This window comes from Magnolia sinica, chromosome 14 (genome assembly GCF_029962835.1).
Source record: "Magnolia sinica isolate HGM2019 chromosome 14, MsV1, whole genome shotgun sequence".
Lineage (NCBI taxonomy): Eukaryota > Viridiplantae > Streptophyta > Magnoliopsida > Magnoliales > Magnoliaceae > Magnolia > Magnolia sinica.
This window is the reverse complement of record NC_080586.1, coordinates 81673600-81683639: the sequence shown is the minus strand read 5'-3', so window position 1 is coordinate 81683639 and position 10040 is coordinate 81673600.

Below are 10040 nucleotides of genomic sequence, written 5' to 3'. Positions count from 1 at the left end.
GAAATTATTACTTCAAAGAAAATGATCAATGATGAACAGGGCTTTCAATTGGAGAATCAATGAAAAAAGCTCAACAATGAACATGTCTGTTGATGAAACCCTACGATGATCCAATCAACATAGGCAGATAGATGGGGGTCTTGAGTTTTTCAAATGGGCTGGCCTACATATTTGTTTTCCTGGCCAGGGCCTGATCCCTATCAAATGCAAGGACTTTCCACTGGGACATCTATTTCCTGTAAATCTAAGCTCTGTGGGGCCTGCCATAATGTATGTGTTATATCCACTACATTGTAGATCATGTTAAGTGGACCTTTTTGGACCAAGCATGTTCACATAGAGACCCAACTGGGACATGACCTAGATGGAGATGGTTGCCACATTGTCATGTGTATTGTCATTTGCATCTACAGTCTCTCCTTATGCTTGTCGCCTTATTCTTATACCCTAAATAGTTGGTATTTCTATGGTGGATGACCATGTTGAGGCCCAATAGAGGGATGATCAAAATCCATTGACTATCATATGCATAGAGGTCAGACAATAATTTTTACTACGACAAACAGGATAAATGTTTGGAGAATGCAAAGAATGACAAGGCATTCTACTTACTAACCAAACTCTCTACATATCACAATAGTTCAACTAAAGAATTTTAGGAAGTGTCCCACTCCATACATATGTTACTTGGTCCAAAAATAAAGCCAGTGCACTCATTAGGTGGGTCACATCCATACATTAAATGTGGACCATCGACCTAGTTTAATAGCCATACATTTCCCTTGCAGCTGTGGCCAAAATGAAGAGTAGAGCAGGAATATTTAAAAATTGATGAGCAGATGAAGTGGGTAAAGCAGGAATATTTATTCTATTTTTATTTTATTTTATTTTTTTTACAGAAGGTGGGAGCACACCACCTGTAATTTATTGATACTTGAAAATTATATACATTAGTGGAGGCAATACTTAGCAATACTTAACGGAACAAAAAAAAAAAAAACTCCATAATGAAGTGACTTGGGTTACTAACAATCATTCATTACTCATGACCTGAATTTCCTTCAAACTTCTTCAATCTAACATCCTGTAAAGCGGCAGTCACAAAAAGTCTATCTTTCACATCATCAAAGAAGCGGTAATACGCAATCCTCCAAGACTTCTTGAGAATTAAAACGCCGCAGAAGGCCCAAAACCCTTTGACAAATCCGAGTCCCATGGAAGAGTAAAACCAAAGCATTTCATACTCCTCTTCATCGTTTTCTATGTCACCCTTGGCAGGCATTGGACATTGAGATGTCTCGTCATTGACACACTCATCTGTAAGAGGAGGTCCACAGAGTCCACTGTTGCCGATATAAATAGATGGATCTTCAAGTGTCTGGAGCTGATTTCCCAATGGAATTCTCCCAAACAAGTTGTTATTAGACAAGTTCAAGTGACTTAGAAAAGTTAAAATTTGGCATGCTCTGGGGAATTATACCTGAAAGCTGATTTATGGAGAAATCAAGAGACTCCAACAAAATAGGTCCAAGTATCATAACCATCTATCCAATAGATGCCACTTTGTATTGCTTATGATTCCAAATTAGCAATTTGATGATAATAACTATGCGATCTCTGTCTCATAAAAAAACAGACGGTTGGAACAAATTAACCTCATTCATAATGTTAAGATGATCCAATTGACATGATTCTTGCACCACGGCTTGCTCCCAATGGTACCATTGGATGAACTGTCAGGATTGATGATTGGCCACCCCATGTGCAACATCTCCATTAAGGTGGGGATGTTTGTTAGTAAAACCCATATATTTGGATATATATACATCTGCACCTTAATGGGGACATTAGCAACGTCCGCAAAGCTTTTAAATGGCACCTGGCATGACCTATCATCGATTTGAATTGTCAATTCATTGATACAACCAGCAGCCAGCTGTGGTGCAAAAACATGCCAATTGAATGGCCGTAAAATCCAATCAATAGCATAGAAAATGGACAGTAAATATTGAGTGGAGAAACAAAATAGGTCCAAATCATGATCTTGAAACATCTATTTGATAGATCCTGTGTTGTACTGCTTATGATTCCAAAGCAGAATTTTGGTTTGGAGACTTTAAACATGTGATTTATGGCTTGTAAACAATAAATAATTGTAACATATTGGCCCCATTAAGGGTTAAATCATCCGATTGGATTGATTCTTGCACCATGGCTCTCCCCCAATGGCATTATTGAATGAAATGTTCAGATTGATGATTGGGCGTCCCACACGGCATTCAAAAGGTTTGGGGATGTTATATTACAAGCAGCTCCAGCTCATCAATTACCTCAGCAGTAAATTGACAGTTGAAAGCTCGCCCCAAGAGACCCCTTCGCTAACATGCAAATCAGCATCATAATTTTCCCTGGGATGGAAACTTTTTTTTTTTTTTTTTTGAAAGATCACAAAATTTATTAAAACACCCGCCAAAGCAAAGACTTAGGTAGGTAAAGAGTACAAAGAAGGAAAGTCAAAATTACAATCCTTTAGGGCTTCCAACTTAGAAGCCCACTAAAAAATAAGTGATTTGACCCTCCAAACCACACTCCCCTAGAGCACACTAGTTGTGAAAGCAACGATTGTTCTGCTCTCCCCAAAGTATCAAAAGGCTCACCATTATGGCTAACTGCCAAAGCACTTTACCCACCTTCCCAATCCCTCCAACATTTCAAGCTATGAGGAAGTCTTCTATTGAGTTAGGCATCACCCACACTGGGCCAAAAAGGGACATGACTGAGGCCCAGACTGATCGGGCAAAGAGACAATGAATGAATAGGTGGTCCATTGACTCCACATCTCTCATACACATCAAGCAAGCATTTGGAATGACCATAGACTGCTTCTGCAGATTATCATTAGTGAGGATCCACTTCCTTCTAACCAACCAAAGGAAAGCCACAACTCTAGTAGGTGCACCATATCTCCAAGAACAATAAGGGTTGGTCTTCAACCCCGACTGTATGTTCCAAATCAGACTGTAGAAGGAACGAACCGAGAACTGACCGGATTTGTGACTGCACCAAACCAATTTTTCTGGCCTCCCTATAATAGGGTGATGGTCTTTAAGAATGCCAAGCAGCTGCAACAAATCCTCCACTTCCTCTTCCCAAAGATCCTTCTGCGCGGTGGAGTCCAAACCACTTGCCCCTACACATTGAGTAGGATGTTTTTCTTACAAATATTGACTAGCTAACCCGGAAAACTCTACCATTAGAGGCCTAACACCATTCAGCACACTAGTGATCCTCCCAAAACCAAAAGCGACACCCCTCGCCCAAGATGAAAGACACCCCCTCCACCAAGATATGGAAGCTTAATGTTGATAGTCACTCTCATGGAAATCCGGGATGATCCAGTATTGACAACATTGTCAGGGACAATCAAGGCAGAATCAAATTCATCTTTTCAGGTCCATGTGAAATGTGGGACTCCAACCATGTGGAATTATAAGTGATCAAGACAAAGCTTAGCCTTCCTAAAGCAAATCTCAATTCCTTAGCCCACATTAATGTTGAGGTTGAAAAATTATTCTATCTTGGACCACGAGTTATATCAAGACCTGCAGAAACTGTTGTTTTGCATAAATGAAATCAGGTCCAAATGTGAATTAAGCCAGAGATACATCTAATAGTGTGTTATGTAAGGAAAATGATGCTGCTGAAAGGATTAGATCAATCGATGTTCGGAAATGAACATATTCGTATCTATTAGTGGCTAAGGATGTACCCATGGCTATCAACAGTCACAAATGACTAATTTGGAATTCCTAAGCCCACTGTCCAGAACGGCCTTTCAAGTCATCCTAACCTGATTCCCAAATCATCCTAGAGTTGTGGCTGATTTTTGCAGATGTACATCTGAAAGTAGCATGCTGCTCATCTAAAGTTGTTAATAATGGAAGTGTTACAGATTGGCTACTATTTGATAATACCCTGACATAACGAAGGAAACTGCATTGAATTTAATAAAGACTAGAAACACACCTCATTAATTCAGTTAACAGAATTGCACTTGTGTTTCTTCTTTGGCTGCAAAGATGTGGCCACAAACATTGCTCTCTTCTTGACAAAAGCATTTGTTCTGCTCTCTGGATCAGCATCTTCATCATCACTATGTTCTTCATTTTTCTCGGCTGTGTTGGACTCTTCTTGAATTTTGGCAGCTCGTTTTTTCCCACCATCCAACTTAGCATGCAATTTCCTTTCAACAGGATCAGTTGAAACCGCGACTTTTGACTTGGGAGTAATTATGGCCCCCAGTCCTAGCCTTCATAAAAGCATGCAAGAACAAGCTTTACAAACCATAATGATGAAACAATGAGAAGATGATTGTTAATTCTATTTGTGTGGATCCCATCCCCCTCTCCACACTGCCACATGTGCCAATGTACAAGATCCAAGCCATCCAACATCTGAGTCCCCCCACATGTGCCTTGGCCCAAGTATCAGGCCCCGGTCTACTCACCACGTGGGCCACAATGTACAAAACAAATAAACGGCTACCAAGCTTGACCAAGTTCTTCTATCGGTTTGTGTTGTCTCCAACAGATGGTGGACCCATCCTATGGACAGCTTGGATGTTCCACAAGAGTGCCAGCTTCGCCTTGATGGTGGTATGTAAAGGGGCTATCATTTACAAGCACGTGGCATGCATACGATGAGAAAAACAGGGACATGCAAGATTCACAATAAAAGAAACCTGGAAGGACGACCCTCCAAATCGACTTCTGCTGATTCATCTGTAGCTGATCCAGTCATATTATTCACCCATGCTTCGGCCTAAAAATGAATTACAGACATGAGTTTGACCACGGCTTTGCCCCCTAGTTACTGGTAATAATAGTATGCTTAAGGTCTTTTTTAACAATCCCTGAAGTTTCATTGAAAAATTCAACTATTTTCCCAATGTTTCCCCATGTTATCCAAAAAGTGTAATAAATTATCCGATAAAAATGATATATCCCATGCAATAACCAATACGTATCTGTATCCCAAGGATGCGATAAGTAACACGATACCGATATTTCGAACATTGGTTCCAAGTACTTTTTAGGTTACAGTTTTTCGTGAATTTCATCAGTGGCGGATGTAGGCAAATTTGTCTCACTTCATTTCAAAGAAAACTGGAGATTCATATAATTCTTTTCATAGTTTATGCTAAAGTGCTCCTTAACAACTTTTATCGATGAAAAACACAATGATGTTAGAGACCCAATCAGCCAAAGCAGGTAACCTGCAACCATTAGAAGAATACATATATTACTAAGAAATTAAGCAAGCATTGAAATATTCCGCAAGATGAAATACAGAGAGAGCCAAACCATGCAGCCCATCATGGGAGTATGGCAGCTCCCTTAATCTCTAGCCCAATGTCATGCATCTATGATTTCATTACAGTCCGAATACTACACGGAGGTTTCCTCTAAAATATCTCCTCAGCCATTTGGACAGAAAAGGCATGACCTTTCAGCAACATAAGGGGACAATCCTAGGATCCAATTAAGACCTGTGTGTGAGGGCATGCGTGGAATGAGCACGAGACCTACCAATGGTATCACTGCATCAGCAGCCTCAATGCCCCTTGGCAAGGACCATGGCCCCACATCAGGATTATCCTGATTGTACCCAACTTCCTTGAACAGAAGACCCAACATAGTGAGTGATGATTGAAGTTGAGGATCATTCCAGTAACCTTCAAAATTAGCTAAATGACTGACAATGTCAAGCTACAATTCATGCTAGAAAATATAACACAAACCCACCAACTTCATGTAATGGAGACATACAAAATGGCAAAAAGATAGTAATTATACATGAGAAAATGAAAATTAGCGCCCATTCATTCCTTTCCATTCATGAAGACTGTATACTATGCATATTTATGTATGTTATTAAGAACCTGAACAGCCCATCAGCTTATATCGTTAGGCATACAATATTTCTGTTATTGAAATGACAAATTGGTATGGAAGTACTTTGTTCTTCAAGCCAGGAAAGCATAAAGGAATCAACATTTAAATTTTTTGAAGTTGCATTGGATGCATGCCAAATAACAAGGGGCTTGAATGTTTTGCGGAATGGGGGGTTATAATTTCCAGTGTGTGGGGCAGCAGAAATAGGAAACCAAATTACATCAAATACTGTTCTTTCCACCCCAAATCACCATTGAAGACATTCACAAGAAGGCAGATCTAAAGCTCTACAACATTAATTTGAGTAGCAAAGCAACTTGCCTGACCCTTGATTGTACAGGCATCCAAACAGAAGCTTAAGCATCCCTACAGTAGTGATAAAGGCTACAACTGAGTACATATTGCATCATCATTCTACAACAAGTTTGACAACACCAAGGGAACTAAGATGCATTGACAAGTTTTTCCATGACTAGGAAGGAGATAGATCTTACTATTTTTAGTGCATTTTCCAATTTTACCACTTGAGGATAAGCTTTTGACTGTGCCTCCGTGCATGTCATTGAGAAAATTGAGATTGTGAATCGAATCAGCTTTAGACGCAGCGATTTGCAACTCCAAGAGATCACGGTCTTCTACTCGACCAAACAAAACACAGTTAGTATATGAACGTAAATAACATACATACAAGTGCATAATGAAAACGGGAACTACTCAAACAGAAACAATGACGAAACTACCCAACTCCTCGAAATTGTATAGGTTGATGCGTACAGCTTGTCCAACATAAAAACAAGAGGAGGATTTGAGTATTTCGTCACATTAATCGATGATTACTCCTCAATTCAGTTACCTCTACTTTACATAATAAATCATGTCTTTGAGACATTCGACAGGTACAAGGCTCAAATTGAATAACAATTGAAAGGAGTATCAAAGTCTTGAGGTCAGATCAAAGAGAATAATATAGATCGAATGAATTCGAAGAGTTCTTAAACAGAGAAGGCATTGTCTCCCAATGAAGTAGACAGCCTATAATAGAAAAGTAATGGCATCCCCAGTCTTCATGAGACAATTCTCCTACTGATGGTGGCGGTTTCACTCCGGATATAAAACCCAATTTCCTTTTTAGTATATTTTGATGGATTGGGACCATGAAGATAGCTGCAAATATCCAATTTAACTGTAGTGATGCACAGACTAGGATGTTAATCTGATGCAGCAAATCCATGCTTTCAACTATCGATATTAATACGGACACACAAAGAGGAAGTTTGAGAATTAGAAATGAATGTATTTGAGGGAAATAGGAGTACCACCAGACTTTAGATGGTTTGTTCATGTGCAATAGAAATCAAGAAGTCTAACTGAAGTTATGGTCATTGATAGAGTGGAATGAAGGAACATGAGTCACGTGGCCGGCCCTAATTAATTGGTATAAGTCTTAGATGTTGAAGCACAAACATGAAGCGATGAACAATAACAAGGTCACTTACAAATGGCCACTGCGATGCAGCGACAGTTTCTAATCGACGCTGACGGAGTCTGATGCGGCAGAAGTGGCAGCGACGGCGATTTAGACGCGGTGGACTGTGGCGCTGCTAGACTACACGGAGGTGGCTGGGCGCTGCTGACTGAGGAGGCAAAGGAGGAGAAGAAAAAGGGAAGAGAGGTTTTGCCAAAATCGGATTGCGTACTGAGTTACGCAGTACGCTCTTGTCGTACTGAATAAACTCTGTTGGGCCCACCATGTATGTGGTCTATCCACGGTCTACATCCGTTTTTTCCGAGCCCAAAAAAGGAAGTATATCCAAAGATGGGGATAATGATTTGCACCGTTGAAACCTTGTTAGGTTCATTAGTGATGTTTATTTGTCATCCAACCTGTTTATAAGATCATACGTACATAAAAAACACAAATGTAAGTTTGATCCAAAATTTCTATGGTCCCAAGATTTTTTTCAACGGTAGATGTTCAATTCAACTGTTTCCTATGGTGGGGTCCATTTGAACATTATATATGCTTGTTAAAAAGGAGGATTGTGCGGATAAAATACATAAATCATGGTAGAACCCACAGAGTTTACTCGGTGCGCGTAGTGACTGATGGGATTTCTATGCGGACGCAGATTTCATGCCAAAGCCGTTGGCAATAAGTTCCTGCCAAAGTATGCTGGTTGGGACCCACCCATACGTTTTTGATAAATCTAGTGTGTCCATCTGTTCTGCAAGTTCGTTTTAGTATGTGTGACAAAAAATGAAGTGTATCCAATCCTTAAGTGGGCCACAAGAGGAGAAACAGTGGGAATTCAGTGAGCACCATTGAAGCATTCTTATGGCCATACAAGTGTTGTATCAAATATATTTTTCATGTTTTCACTTCATCCCATTTGGAATAACCTTATAAATGATTTGGATAGCATATAAATATTAAGGTGGAGCCGAGGAAGGTTTCAACGGTAGAAATTTCTTTCCCAAATTTCCCTCCAGTGTGACCCACTTGAGTTTTGTCTCCACCTCATTTTTAGTCACATGTATTATAATGAGCTCACAAAACAGATGAACGGAATGAATTTCTCACGTACATTGCAGTGGCCCTAACCAGCATCCCTTATGAGAATTTTGTGCACAAAAAAGCCTTTAGCATGAAATTCCCGTCCGAGCTTTACCAAATTGTGCTCCCAGTGTAGGTCCACTGTAATGTATGTGTCTTATCCATACCCTTCATCCATTTTTCCAGCTTACTTTTTGGTGTGATTCTAAAATTGAAGTATATCCAAAGCTTAAGTGGATTATACAACAGGAAACTATGCAATTTTACACATACATTTGAAAACTTCTTAAAGTATCACAAGTTCAAACTGACATTTGTGTTTTCCTTTCATTCATGTATTTGTAAACTTATAAATAAGTTTGGATAACAAATAAAGATCACCATGGGCTCTAAAAAGGTTTCAACGATGCATTGTATGGTGTGGAAGCGGATGTGTTGACGTCATCAAGTTATGTGGGTCCCATCATGAGGCATGTGTTATATCCCAAAAGTCATTTCATTTAGCAAGATCATCCAAGTCTTTAACCGAAAAATAAGACAGATCTAAAGATCAAATAGACCACATTGCAAAAAGCTGTGGAAGATTCTACCATTGAAACCCTTTTGGGTCAGAGCAAACGATGTTTGTTCTGGTTAGAGTGGTCGGTTGGCAGCTTGGGAAAGTGGAGGGTGCTGTTTATGTACATTTGGTCAAGTGAGGTTTGCTTTGGTCAGCTATGTATCCAACCCTTTTGCCTCTAGTCACTGCAGCCATGCACTCTGTGTGGACCAGGATTCGCTCTGCTCTCTCCGCAGCTTCCCTCTGCTACGCTGTCGTGGTTTTGCCATGCTGCAGGCAGATGGGCTGTGTCAAGATCTCTAAGCCATGGTTCAGTCTTCAGGCTGATATGTTTGGCCTCATGATTCCTGTCGGCCCTCTCAAACTGGCCCTATTTTACAGTCATTTTCATGATGGAAAATGGGGACTGTTTACCTGTCCTAGGTGTGCGATCAAGTATCTCGGGCTGAATCCTCGCTGGATTAGAATCTTTATCCTCCTAGTCCATGTGGTATTGGAGGGTTAGGATCGAGTCCCTTAGGAGCAGTTTGGAGGTGTGCTGCTGGAGATGGAGAGTGACGGGCAAGTGGACTGCCGGTACAGAGCAATAGGTGATCTCCCCCCAAACATTCGTGGTTTTTTGTTCTTAGACAAAATCGGCCTGGAAAGCCTGTGGTGGGGCTGATTTGTTTGTTTCCGTTTCTGTCCGAATTTTCCTTAGCTTCTCACAATATGTGGGCCCAACCAGTTCGGGCCTGCCCGAATCTTAGGCTATATAGCTGTTGTAATCTCATTGTGGAATGAATATATTGCATCTTTTTTGAAAAAAAAGAAGGCATGCCCCCTTTTGTTTTTGCTGGGGCATGCATGCCTGAATTGATGCATAGATCTTTTGTCGTATCAATAATATTACAGGTAGTGTGCTCCTACCTTTTGCCTGAAGAAAGAAAACACGAAAAAGAAAAAAAAAAGAAAGTTAGGCCCAACTAGGCTG